The sequence below is a fragment of the Lithobates pipiens genome, unplaced genomic scaffold (genome assembly GCF_037356315.1).
Source record: "Lithobates pipiens isolate NorthernLeopardFrog02 unplaced genomic scaffold, aLitPip1_a1.2 Scaffold_28, whole genome shotgun sequence".
Lineage (NCBI taxonomy): Eukaryota > Metazoa > Chordata > Amphibia > Anura > Ranidae > Lithobates > Lithobates pipiens.
Window position 1 is genome coordinate 150,602,880 of NW_027507789.1, and position 13,326 is coordinate 150,616,205.

At 35.4% G+C, this 13,326-nt stretch overlaps 1 protein-coding gene across 1 annotated transcript in view; it reads left to right on the forward strand.

Annotated features, from left to right (window-relative positions):
• The window catches only part of LOC143935663 (proton channel OTOP2-like), a 58,923-nt gene that overhangs the window by 548 nt on the left and 45,049 nt on the right, over positions 1 to 13,326 (forward strand). The gene's annotated exons all lie outside the window — the stretch shown is intronic.

Genomic DNA, 13,326 nt, shown 5'->3' on the forward strand with positions numbered 1-13,326 from the left:
GTTTTGGTGACCATTGTCCCCTGGACAGAAATTGTTGAGTTGAGTGGAGAGTTGAGTGGGGATCTTCAAATGGGAACATTTGTTGTGTGTTGCTCTTGGACAGGAGACCAAAGGAAATCTTTCCTTAAAGTGACACTAAACAGAGAAACGTCCATTTCCATAATTAAGTCACATAAATCATATATATCCTGCCATTATATTCTTTTTTTTTTATACTTTTTTTTCGGGGGGGGGGGGGGGTCGGCAAACAAACCTGGCACCCTCACTTCCCCCACCCACCACCCAAACCACCCCCTGTCGCTCAATCAAACGATGCTTCTCCCCCATCGCTCAATCACTCACCCGCCAGGCCGCCCACCAGCCCTGCACTTACCCCATCCAGGTCGCGGCTTCTGCGGCTTCCCCTCTGCATCTCCTCCCGAGTCCCGGCATTCGCTTCTCCTCCCGGGCCAATCGGGTCTTAGGTTTTAGTCTTCCTGATTGCCCAAGAAGAGAAGCAGGAAGACATTAGCGAACATTCATTCGCTAATGTCACACAAGTCGGTGAGTTCTGCGCCCTGAGTTTCAGGCTCTAATCATGTGCTTAAAAAAAAAAAACATTGAAATCCATGCGCCTAGCGCCCTGCATGGAGATTAGGGGACGGACAGCCCTGATTAGTGCTGTGCCATTCACATTACTAAAAAAAAAAAAACTGTTTCAGAAGAGCAATTCAAATAAATTATAAATATATATATAAAAAAATTGTTTTATAGCTTCCAATAAATCCTTATTGAACAGATATGTATTTTTGTTCATTAACCGATTTATCTCCAGAAGGTTTTAACCCCACCTTCATGACCAGGCCCCATTTTTTTCTATTTAGCACTGCGTACTGTACTGGTAATTGTACGGTCATGCAACGCTGTACCCAAATTAAATTTATATGTAAAAATCTAACTTTTTTCTAACTTCATAAATTTAGGCCAAAATGTATTCTGCTACATGTCTTTTGTAAAAAAAAAAAAAAAATCTCAATAAGTGTAAATTGATTGGCTTGTGTGAAAGTTAGCAATACAGTTGATAAAATAAATAAATGGACAATGTAAAACAAGTTTAAATAACATAAATAATAAAATTTAAAAAAAAAGTAAAGTGCCCTTGTGTTCACACACAACTGCAAACATATATCTACTGTATGTCCTGCACACACATGTAAACGGTGATTACATCACACATGTGAGGTATAGGGGATATGCCTTTCCATAGGCTATCCCCTCTTCAGTCTATCATGAATGCTGCTGCCAGACTAATCCACCTTACCAACCACTCAGTGTCTGCCAACCCTCTCCTCCAATCCATACACTGGCTCCCAATCACCCAGTGAATTACATTTAAAATACTAACCAAAACATACAAAGCCATTCACAACTGTGCCCCGAGCTACATCACCAATCTTGTCTACAAATATCACCCAAACCGTCCTCTATGCTCCTCTCAAGACCTCCTACTCTCTGGCTCTCTTGTCTCCTCCTCCCATACTCATCTCCAGGATTTCTCCAGAGCCTCTCCCATCCTCTGGAACTTTCTACCTCCACCTGTCCGGCTATCCCTACTCTTGCTACCTTCAGGCAATCCCGGAAAATTCATCTCTTCATGGAAGCCTATCACGTCTCCAACTAATCTTTTACCACTTCCATCAGCTCATTCCCCACAGTTACAATCTAAGCTCTTCTTCAGGGCCCCCTTAATCCTCTTGTATTTTGTTGTATTATAACTGTATTGTCTCTCTTTTATATTGTAAAGCGCTGTGTAAACTGTTGGCGCCATATACATCATGTATAATAATAATGATAAAAATAAGTGTGAGGTATTGCCACAAATGTTAGAGCAAGAGCAATGATTCTAGCACCAGGCCTCCTCTGTAACTCTAAACTGGTAACCTGTAAAAGATTTTACCTACTTCCCATTCTGCGATGTACCCATATGTCGCTGGACTTTTGGTGCTTTTACCAGTATGATGCCTGCAGCTGCAAACATCACCCCAGTATTGATTTTTGGAGACGGCTTTCCTGTAATAGAAATTGGTGTGGCTAACTAGCCGCTTGATTGCTATTACAAGTAGTCAAAGGGGACATCCTCTCCTTCCCCCCAGAAGACCTGAGTGGCCATGCCTTGTGACAGCAATAAAAGTGATAAAAAAAAGCAACAGTGTAAAAATAAATAAATCAAAAGTGCCCCTGTCCCCCAGTGCACATGCAGTCAGGTCGGTCCCGCATGCACGCAAACAGCAATCATCACGCACATGTGAGGTATCATCATGAACATCACATCATAGGCAGTAATTCTAGCACCAGGTGTCAGGAAAACCTGTTAGAAATGACTCTGCAGATAGCAGAGGAACCAGACAGCTGGAGAAAATTGCACTCTGTGCTTTGGAGAGAGGCAAGTAAACACTATAGAAATATGTGCTTTGTTCAGATTTCATGTCTGAGGTTTACAACCACTGTTTTTCTTAACAAATCATCTTTTACTTGGAGGTTTTGAGCTCCACTGTGGCTGAATCTTTTAAAGATTAGTAGAAAATGAATGGATTCATCCATTAGGAGGCAGCTTATATACAGATTGTTGCTCAGAAGAGAACAGGCCAAATTTAGACATAATCTATATATACACATGCACGCTTTTTTCTTGGAGTATGAAATATCTTCTGATTTGGGATTTACATGGGTTATGTATTATATTTTTTTGCATTAAAATTAAAAAAAAATTAACTTTTTTCCAAAAATGTGAAAATACTGTGTGACATTAAAAATTGCAAACCCCAATAATGTATTTTTTACGGCCTCTGCTTTAAAAATATATAATGTTTGGGGTTCTAAGTAATTTTCTAGCAAAAAATACAGATTATTTTATGTGAACAAAGAGTGCCAGAAAGGCCAGGACTGCAGTCACTTATGGAGATGTTTAAGTGTTGTGGTTTGCTGCCATTCCACAATCTGAAAGTGTGTCATGTTAGGTATCTAGTTACTCGGCGTAACATCATATTTTATATCTTACCAAACAATTGGGTATTATATTGTGTTTGTGTGCACTAAAGTTGAGTAAAGTGCAATTTTTACCCCCAAAAATTGGCGTTTGAAAAACTGCTGCACAAATATTGTGCGATATAAAAAATTGCAACAAACATTTTTTTATTCTACGGCCTTTGCTTTTCAAAAACCTATCATATTGGGTTATATATCATATTTTTTTGCATTAAAGTTAAAAAATTGTTACTTTTTTCAAAAAATGCGAAAATACTGTGTGACATTAAAAATTGCGAAACCCAATAATGTATTCTCTAGGGCATCTGCATTTAAAATATATAAAGTTTGGGGGTTCTAAGTAATTTTTTAGCACAAAATATAGATTATTTCATGTGAACAAAGAGTGCCAGAAAGGCCAGGACTGGAGTCACTTATGGAGATGTTTAAGTGTTGTGGTTTGCTGCCATTCCACAATCTGAAAGTGTGTCATGTTAGGTATCTAGTTACTCAGCGTAACATCATATTTTATATATTACCAAACAATTGGGTATTATATTGTGTTTGTGTACACTAAAGTTAAGTAAAGTGCAATTTTTCCCCCAAAAAACTGCTACACAAATATTGTGCGATATAAAAAATTGCAACAAACATTTTTTTTATTCTACGGTCTTTGCTTTTCAAAAATGTATCATATTTGGGGGTTCTAAGTAACTATCTAGTTTAAAAAAACACAGATTTTTAAATGTATTTAAGAAGTGTCAGAACTGGCTTGGGCAGCAAGTGGTTCATATAAAGCCCTTTTTCACTGGGTGACACAAAGGAAATTTTTTGGGACTTTGTTTAGTTTTCATTTTTATTTTTATATATAAAGGATTTTTTTAGTAAGGTTTTGGATGCTGACGCATGTTTTTTTGGCACTATATTATTGATGTAATTTGGGTTAACACATGAAAATTGAGCGAGGAATTTTCTGTGAAGAGGGACCCTTTGCTCAATTATAACTTGCTATTTGAACGTTTATTTTTCAAGATTATTTACAATTAATTTTTCATTATTTTTAACAATTATTTGTTTGCACATGGAGTAACACATATCCATAGTTATCGAAGTTCTGATCACAATTTAATTTAAACAAGCATTGTTTACACATGCTTGAGTTATGAATATATAACATTTGTATCTCACTTGAGGGTTGAAAGAGCAGCTGGAATTTATTAATTTGTGTTATTATTATATAATGTATACAGTTCTTAGTTTCTTTGGCGGGTGTGTAATTTCTGACTCATATAAAACCCTGTCTGACCTCATAAAGCCATTTGATGTGAAAGACAAGTTTCAGGCATAAATTAGAAACTATACTTATATAGAAGTATATTACAGTATAGTATACACGATCGGAAATTGAATGTTATTGGGTAGATATTAGAACATCCTTTTCTAAATTTACAAAACCCATTATATTTTTCAGATTTGTTTTCTGTGTTTTTCTTTAACCTTTTTGTCTTCCTTCCTTTTTAAGTGAGCTTTCCTTCCATCAACAATGGCAACATGCAAAAAAACAAATTGTGTACCTAACTTTTCATAACTACTGTTGTTTGAATCATGCGTATAAACACAAGCTGGGCTTTTCTACATCTTTAGTGCCCCCAAAAATATGGAAAAGGAAAGTAGTAGAGAAGTCATAAGCAATATTTTAAAATCACAACTATTAACTAACTATTAAGCACAACTAATATATTTAAATATTATTCTATATTATAACGATATTGTTAATAGTACATTATAATAATTCATATGGTGAAATATATTACTAATAACATATTTAAAAAATAACAATAATATAACATATTATTTAAATTAATTATTTTTGATAAAAAGCCCCCCACCCCTACACCTTCCCAATTCATGAATTTATTTACAAAAAAATTTAATCGCAGGCATACCCCACTTTTAAGTACACAATGAGGTTTATTTACTAAAGCTGAGAAAGTGCAAAATCAGGCTCACTTCTGCATAGAAACCAATGAGCTTCCAGTTTTTTTTTACCAAAGCTTAATTGAACAAGCTGGGGTTAGAAGCTCATTGGTTTCTATGCAGAAGTGAGCCTGATTCTGCACTTTCCAGCTTTAGTAAATAAACCCCATTGTGTACTTAAAAGTGGGGTATGCCTGTAAATACCCTAGTTTCTTTCCTCCTCTTCCCGTTCCAGAAACTCATCTTCAATGAAAATTCAGGTTAATGTGGTTGTAAGCCCTTAGCTAGTGTATACCCAGTGAAGTGACTAACCTCCGGGTGATACACTGAGATGAAACAAATCCTCCGACATAAGTTGTACCTGTTTATTTGCAGCCATTTGTCCTGTACAACCTTGTAAATCTCAGAGATGAAAAAGATTTTTCAGACTCACAAAAGCAGGGGGTGGGGAGCTGCAGTTTCACATTGGACAAGATCCTTGGGAGCTGATTGGAGGGAAGGGACACATCCCCCTTCACACAGGAGCAGTGCCGAGGCAGTCAATAACAGGCTATATGTTGGAGGTCCCTCCCCATCACTATTTTATGTCTTGGTGTGAGGAAAACTTGTCAGAAATGACTCTGCAGATAGCAGAGGAACCAGACAGCTGTAAAAAAATGGACTCTGTGCTTTGGAGAGAGGCAAGTAAACACTTTAGAAATATGTGCTTTGTTCAGATTTCATGTCTGAGGTTTACAACCACTGTTTCCTTCACAAATCATCTTTTACTTGGAGGTTTTGAGCTCCAGTTTGGTTGAATCTTCTAAAGATTATTAGAAAATGAATGGATTCATCCAATAGGAAGCAGCTTATATACAGATTGTAGCTCAGAAGAGAACAGGCTAAATTTAGGCATTATATATATATATATATGTAGACACACACAAACTTTTTTCTTGGACTATGAAATATCCTCTGTTTTGGGAGTCAATTAGGTTGACTTACTAAAAGAAAGTAGATTGTGTATTTTGCAAGTGCACTTATTTTCCCCAGAGCTTAGTGAATGTGGTGAAGCTCTTCTGATTTCCATCATCCAATCAGGTGCAAGGAAAAAAAAATTCATTTTTTTCTTGCACATGACTAAATGATGGTAATCAGTAGAGCTCCGGGAAAAATTAGTGCAATGGCATTTGCCGAGTGCACAATTTATTTATCGTTAGAAAATCAACCCCAAAAACTTGCAATAACAGGATATATTGTTCTTAGTTTGAGATACATTATTGGTTGTATGGGAATATGTATATATACTCATATTTTGATTTATAGGATAATGGTTGCAAATTATACATTAAATAGTTGTATATTTAATGTATTTTTTGTGTATATAGATATCAAGTTTTATATTTAGTTTCAGAATTTTTAGGGTTACCTTATATTTTGATACAGAGTGGGAGAGACTTTCCAGACCCAAATGAGGACAATATTTCTTTAGATATATACTAGCGTTTTCTTATTATATAGGTTAGGGTTACATTTTTTATATATATTATTGTGTGATACATATAGAGGCTGATTTGGAGGTTAGAATCTTAACTCAAAAGTTATATGTACATTCACTTTAGTTATCCAATCATATAAAAACCAAACTCTTGTTCATTTTGAATACCTAACCATGCACCAATAAAATGTATACAAAAATAAAAAAGTAAACAGGAATTTGCCTTTCATATGATTGGATTAGTTTGGATTAGTTTAACCACTTGTCCTCCGGAAGATTTTACCCCCTTTATGACTGCTACTTTAACTGGCAATTGTGCGGTCATGCAACACTGTACGCAAATAAAATGTATATAATTTTTTCATTCGAATAGCTTTCTTTCAGTGGTATTTGATAACCAATGTTTTTTTTTTATTCTTTGTTATATAAACTAAAAAAGACCAAAAATGTAAAAAAGAAAAAAAATATATATTTTCTACTTTGTGTTTTACAACGTAATTTGCAATTCTGCAACATGTCTTTGGTTAAAAAAAAATCCTAATAAGTGTATATCAATTGATTTGTGTGAAAGTTATAAAGTTACAAACTTTGGTATACATATTTGAAAATTGATCAATTCTGGTGTACTTAATGACCTCATGATGATCATCTCATTTCTTGAGGTCCTTAAAATGGCAAGACAGTACAAACACCCCCCCCCCCCCCTTCCCAAATGTCCTCTTTTTGGAAACTATACAGTCTGGGATATTTAGTAAGAGGTGTGGTGAATTTTTTTGAAGTTGTATTTTTTGGGGAAAATGAAGAAACTAAAGAAATTTAAAGGAAACCTATGGTAGCAACAGAGCTGAAGTGCAGGTACTTTAAAGTGCTGTAAGTACCCGCTTTAATTTTCAGGCTTTAATTTTTACGGCTCAGTATTATCACAGACTTTGACTTCTATCCAAGTCAAATTCAAATCCCTTTTTACCAGGGCTGAAACATCTTTAAAAGTTTTAAAAATTGTGAGCAAGCGGCTTTTAATTGCAGAAGAGACATACCATAGCATCATAAGAGGACTTGTGATGAAACAGGTTGGGAGGTGTAGCTACATCACTCACCTTACTGCTAGTCCGTTTTGGGTTGTTTCCATGGCTGTTTACATTGATCCAGTCTGATGGTGCAGTACATTGTCTAAGCAATTTATATCAGTGCTATTGAGAGTACTTACTGAGTGAGTGGCTTATCTATTTTATGTTTTTTTGTAAAAAATATTATGGCTTTACACTATGTTGTATTTTTCATCTGCTTGGCATTTTCCATGAATGGTGACAATTGAAGGAAAGAGCTCTGAGTATGGTTGGGAATATAGTTTAGGCGTTATGGAAGCTACCCTACTTCAAAGTGATTTATGTTTGGGGAAGAAACATACTGGAGAGTGAATGCTAACCTCATTAAGCCCTCAGAGTACCCTGTCTGCACAAAGGTGGTGGAATTATTGGACATTGGGTATTGCTTGTCAATTAAATATTAATTATTATTATTATTATTATTATTATTATTATTATTATTATTATTATTATTATTATAATACAGGATTTATATAGCGCCAACAGTTTGCGCAGCGCTTTACAACATGAGGGCAGACAGTACACTTACAATACAAATCAATACAGGAGGTCAACACATGGTGTGGCACAAATAAATAGAAGGAGTTATCAAAGGTGGATGGGATTGCATAACACTGAAGATATTGTGATGAATGTTTTAAAAATGGATTGAGACTATTGTGCTTTGAAATAATAACCTTTTTGGACTTTTTTATGTCATATTTTTTAGAGATTATTTACAGTTTAATGTATCATGTTATGTTGTAAGTTTTAAATTTGTTACTGTATATGTTTATTTTGAAGTGCACTGTATTGAGATGTTTACATACACATGAAATATTACATATTACATATCAATATTTTGAATTCTTATACTCAACCATGTTTTAGGGAACATCTAGAAATTTTAATTGGGAACAGTACTCTGAAAAGTTTACCTTTTATCTTGATTCCGTATTAAAAATAGTAGCAAACCTACTATGCTTGTGTGTCTTGTGCCTAGGCACCCTGTAAAAGAGTAGACAATGTAAAAAAATAATATTACTGTAAGTGGTCAGCTAATCCTTTTCCCTGGGATCCATCAGCTGTCCAATGGAGTGCATGGTCCGTGTGCCTTCCCCACCATAAACAAAAGTTCAGAAAAAGTTGAATCACTACATCCATCTGGGTAGCCTAAAACATAGCTTTTAATCTACGTATTGAATTAAAAACATCTTGGCAAAAATGTAAAAAACAACCAGTCCATGATAAAATTAAAAACCCATGGTAGCCAATATCAAATTCCATTGGCATGTTTACTATCTGCATCTGCATATTAAACGAGTTAAGCCCCTTTTATACTGAAATGCACACACAATAGAAATTTACATACAATAATTTTCTTTATTAATTTATTTAATTTTCTTTTTTCTGTGAATAATGCCCAGTGATAATTAAGACTTTGCAGCATTCTAGTGCCTAGATGATAAATAGGATCCAGAATCTTAATTAGACAAAGGAATGGCTCTTACAGCATCCCTGTTTAATCCAAAAAAGCATTCTATCAATAATCTGGAAATAAAAAGATGTAAAATCTTTCCATGCTGTTTCAAAAAAAGTCTGGAGAAACTTTAGACAAGTCACTTATGCAAAATTAGAGTCCCTGAAATGTTTTCCCAATTATTTTTTATATAGACCTCATAGTGCATCCAACATATTGGGGTTAATTTACTAAACCTGGAGAGGGCAAAATCTGTTGCAGCTATGCATAGAAACCAATCAGCCTCCAGGTTTTGTTGTCACAGCGTAATTAAATAAAATAAAGTTGGCTGCCATGCTCAGCTGCACCAGATTCTGAGTGCTCCAGTTTTAGTAAATCTCCCCCATTGCTTCTTGGCGCATGTAACTAAATATAGTATCTTTGACCGTTTTCACAATTTTGTTGTATTTCCATACTGTAGACTGTGGAAAAGAAACCGTACTTTACAAAAAGCCTGATTGTTGTCTTCTAAAAGGTTGAGAAAATACAATCTGTCACTTGTCTTTTTTGCTCATTATGTTCTTAGCACGTATTATCATTTAGCTTGGATAATTCCTTTTTTAGTAATACATCTACATATTTTTCTTTTTCTATATGAAATGTTTCAGACTCAGAAAAGCGTTATTCAACTTATCATTTCACCAACAGATATAGATTTTATTATAAAAATTAAGGTGACAATTGTCAATATTTAATATATTATTTATTGTTGATGCATTCTTAAAACCACTGGTCTGTAGCTTCCCAGTGTGAGCATCATCTTTAAAAGTCAGATCCAAACCTAATTTAACTTTTAGGAAAATAAACTGTAAAAAGATAGGTTTAATTGGTTGTCAGTGACATGATCTGGAACCCTCATGGCATCAACAACAGGCTCTTGAAGGAGTTCATATCTCCAAAGATGCAGAGCTCCTCTCAACACTCCATTAAGAGGTTAGAGCGGGATGGAGAAAATGTAGCTTCCATTATAGAATTATCCATTGTAGAATTATCCAGAAATAATTCTAGAAATGAAATGATGAGGAGTTAACAGGTATTCCACTATTCCCGATTGCTGTTCTCCCTCCTGCTGTCACTAATTTTAGCACTTATCTCACTGGCTAATGTTTCCCTTCAGTTATCAACTGATTCCTCAGCACAATCTGATTGTTCATGGGATCATGAACCTTTCCTCAGAGGGATATTAATTAAAATTGGTTCACAACACAAGAAACAAACTGGCAAAGTCATTTGGCTTGTTCAAATCCACTACTTGGAAACCATACACAAAACAAGCAATCTTAAGATATCTTGATAGATCTGACACTCCTTAGACAATGCCTTCAAACCTTATGCCTTAACAGAGCAAAAGCCTCTTAAGTTAAATTCAGATGACTTTTTTTTTTAAGAAAATGACAATCACTACAGCAAATCAATTTTCTGAATTAAGATGGATGGCTCTACAACTTCTCTTGTACAGGATATTGCCACCATGTTCAGGGATTATGGTATTAAACCATTCCATTTGTAATAAATTATTATACTAAACTTTACAACTTCACTCCTTCCTTTTACCAGTTACAACTTGAATTATATAGTACTAGAATAAAGGATTACCCCTCATGTGTGGGACTCCCATCTCTAGATGCTGAAGCCCGAGAACACAGATAACTCAGAGTTTGCTTCAATGATAAAACATACAAATATGAAAATAGCCCTAGCATCTAACAGATTCACCCTATTGTTCTATAAAAAATGTTAAGCCCTTTTGGCCCCCTTTTTGTAAAATCTTTCAATGTCTTACTTCATCACTCACCCGTGAGTCCTGCTGTCAGAATACAATTGCACAGCAGGGAGGATTTCTTTATCCACCTTGAATGTGTGGTTGGGGAAATTAATCCATTTTTTTGATCAGTGGGCTGACTGATCAAGAAAAAAAAATAACTGATCCATGTATGGCCAGCTTTACACAATTAAAGGTACTTCAAAGGAGCCTGACACGTCCCTCTTTAGCTTTGGCCATATATCCAACCATAGCAGCTACTTGGCAAATCTGTATCAAGCTGTTCTCTAACCATAGTACCTCTCTTCCCTTTCTCTCTATTCCCTTCTAATTCTATTATTTGGAAGTCCCAACTTCCCACCTGGCCAGGAGGATGCATCCTTTTGACACACTTTGTCACCAAAATAGACATGAGGCTCTTCTTTACTTATCTGAAAGGTATATGGCTTATGCCACATGAAATGTCCTGCAACTCACTGTTAGTCACTTATTACCTGAGGTTAGCCTCCTTGCTAGGAATTTGATGAAATTTGAACACGAATGTCGAAGTTCTGGTCCATTTTTTCATGTATTATCATGGGCATACCAACTACTCTTGCAAGAAGCTGCATAGAGACCACTGCCTTATTTGCATCAGTGGAAGAGAAATCTCCAAATTACCTTTCCTAACTGAATGTTCAAAAATACATTGTCCTACAAATCATCTATAAGTAATCGGTATCAGGAATCTGGGTACAAAATTGTTTCCAGATGGTACTGTACACCTTTCTAAATTACATGTGATCTATCCTTCTACTCCCTAGAGCTGTTGCAGATGCTGGGTGAGATTTGCACTATATGTTTTGGTCATGTCTGGTTTTGAGAACCTTTTGGAAGTAGAATCACAATATAATTCAAAAGTTTACTTTGACTCTCCTTCCTATTTCTTCTTACACCATGATAATAATCCTTTAATACATCTGCGGTGTGTCATATCACTCATAAGGGAACATTGCAGCCACTGTATAGGCTCTCCAGTTTAAAGTGGGTACTGTATATCACTTGAGACATAACAAAGATATGACCTCTCTAGGCAGACAGTCTTGAAAAGAGTCCGTTGACATTTTTTTTCTGTTCTGTACAGTCAATATTCATGCACTAACAATGTGCTTTTCTCTCATGTCATGCAATGTGGTAACTTGTACATGGTATAAATAGATATAATTGAAAAGTTTTTAATGAAGGATGATAATTTTAGATTACGTAAAACGAAATATAAATTATTAAGGAGAAGCAAAAATGACTGTACTGTACCTTGCAGAAAATGTTTGAAGAGGATTAACAGTGGAAGATTACCATACTGCTACCTGACAGTGTCATATGATTACGACAGTAGTACATTATAGGGCAATGAACGGAACTCCCTTTTTAATATGCATTATAAAATATTAAGCTTTATAATAAGCATGATCAAAAAAATGAATCATATACATTTTTTAAGCATTCTAAATAATAATATAAATAGTAAGCTTTATAACACAATACAAAAATTATGTATACGAGTTTTTATAGGTTTGTTAACAAAGTCAAGAAGCTATGATATAGTAGAACATGAACAAAGCCAACAATGTATGTTTGAGGCAGCATAAGTGGCAAGTCAGCCTTGCTTAACTTAGTGCTTTATTACTTATTTTAAAGTATATGTAAAGCCAAAACTTTTGCTTTAGTTTTGGATAGGGAAAGGTTAAAACCAATGTCATTTTTGATGTCAATAGAGAGTGAGGGAGACTCAATTAGCACTTAAAGGTTTCCATATTGGAAGATTTGCCTATTTTCCTGTTCTGGTGACAACCGTAAAATTTTGGGATTCTCTCATTACTTTCTATGCTTGTAACAATGGTCACCAAAAGAAACAGTATAGATGCACCCCCCAGAAGAGATGCAGACAGCAATACAAACCTAATAGTTTTTTTTAAACACTTTCACTCACTATCCAAAACTAAAAAAAAGAAAAAAAATTTAGTTTTAAAAACTCAGATTAAAAGATTGAAGAGGTCTATCAACTCATGTTAAAGCAGAGCTCCAATAAACAGTTCCACTTGTTTGCACAATTTCCCCCTTCTCTGCCACATTTGGCACTTTTTTTTGCGGGGGGGGGGGAGTGGGTACCTGGTTTTGACAGGTATCCACTCCCACTTTGGGTTCGGATCAGCCCTTTCCTTTTCCTGCAGTCTTCTGAGACACATCACAAGTCCCAGAAGACTATAGGACCATTCACAAGGCACAGAGTGACACGCATATGTGCAGTAGGAAACCGGATGTGAAGCCTCCCTTACTTCTGACACCTGTGCCTGCACCCGAAGCCGACTGAAAAATCGGTTCAGGTGAGGATATTGCTGAATCTAGAGTTAGGTAAATGTCTTTATACTAAAAGTCAGTTATACTTATACTAAAAGTTAGCTGCTGACTTTAAAAAAAAATTTGGGGAGGGGAGCCTGGAGCTTCGCTTTAAGTTATTAGAGTA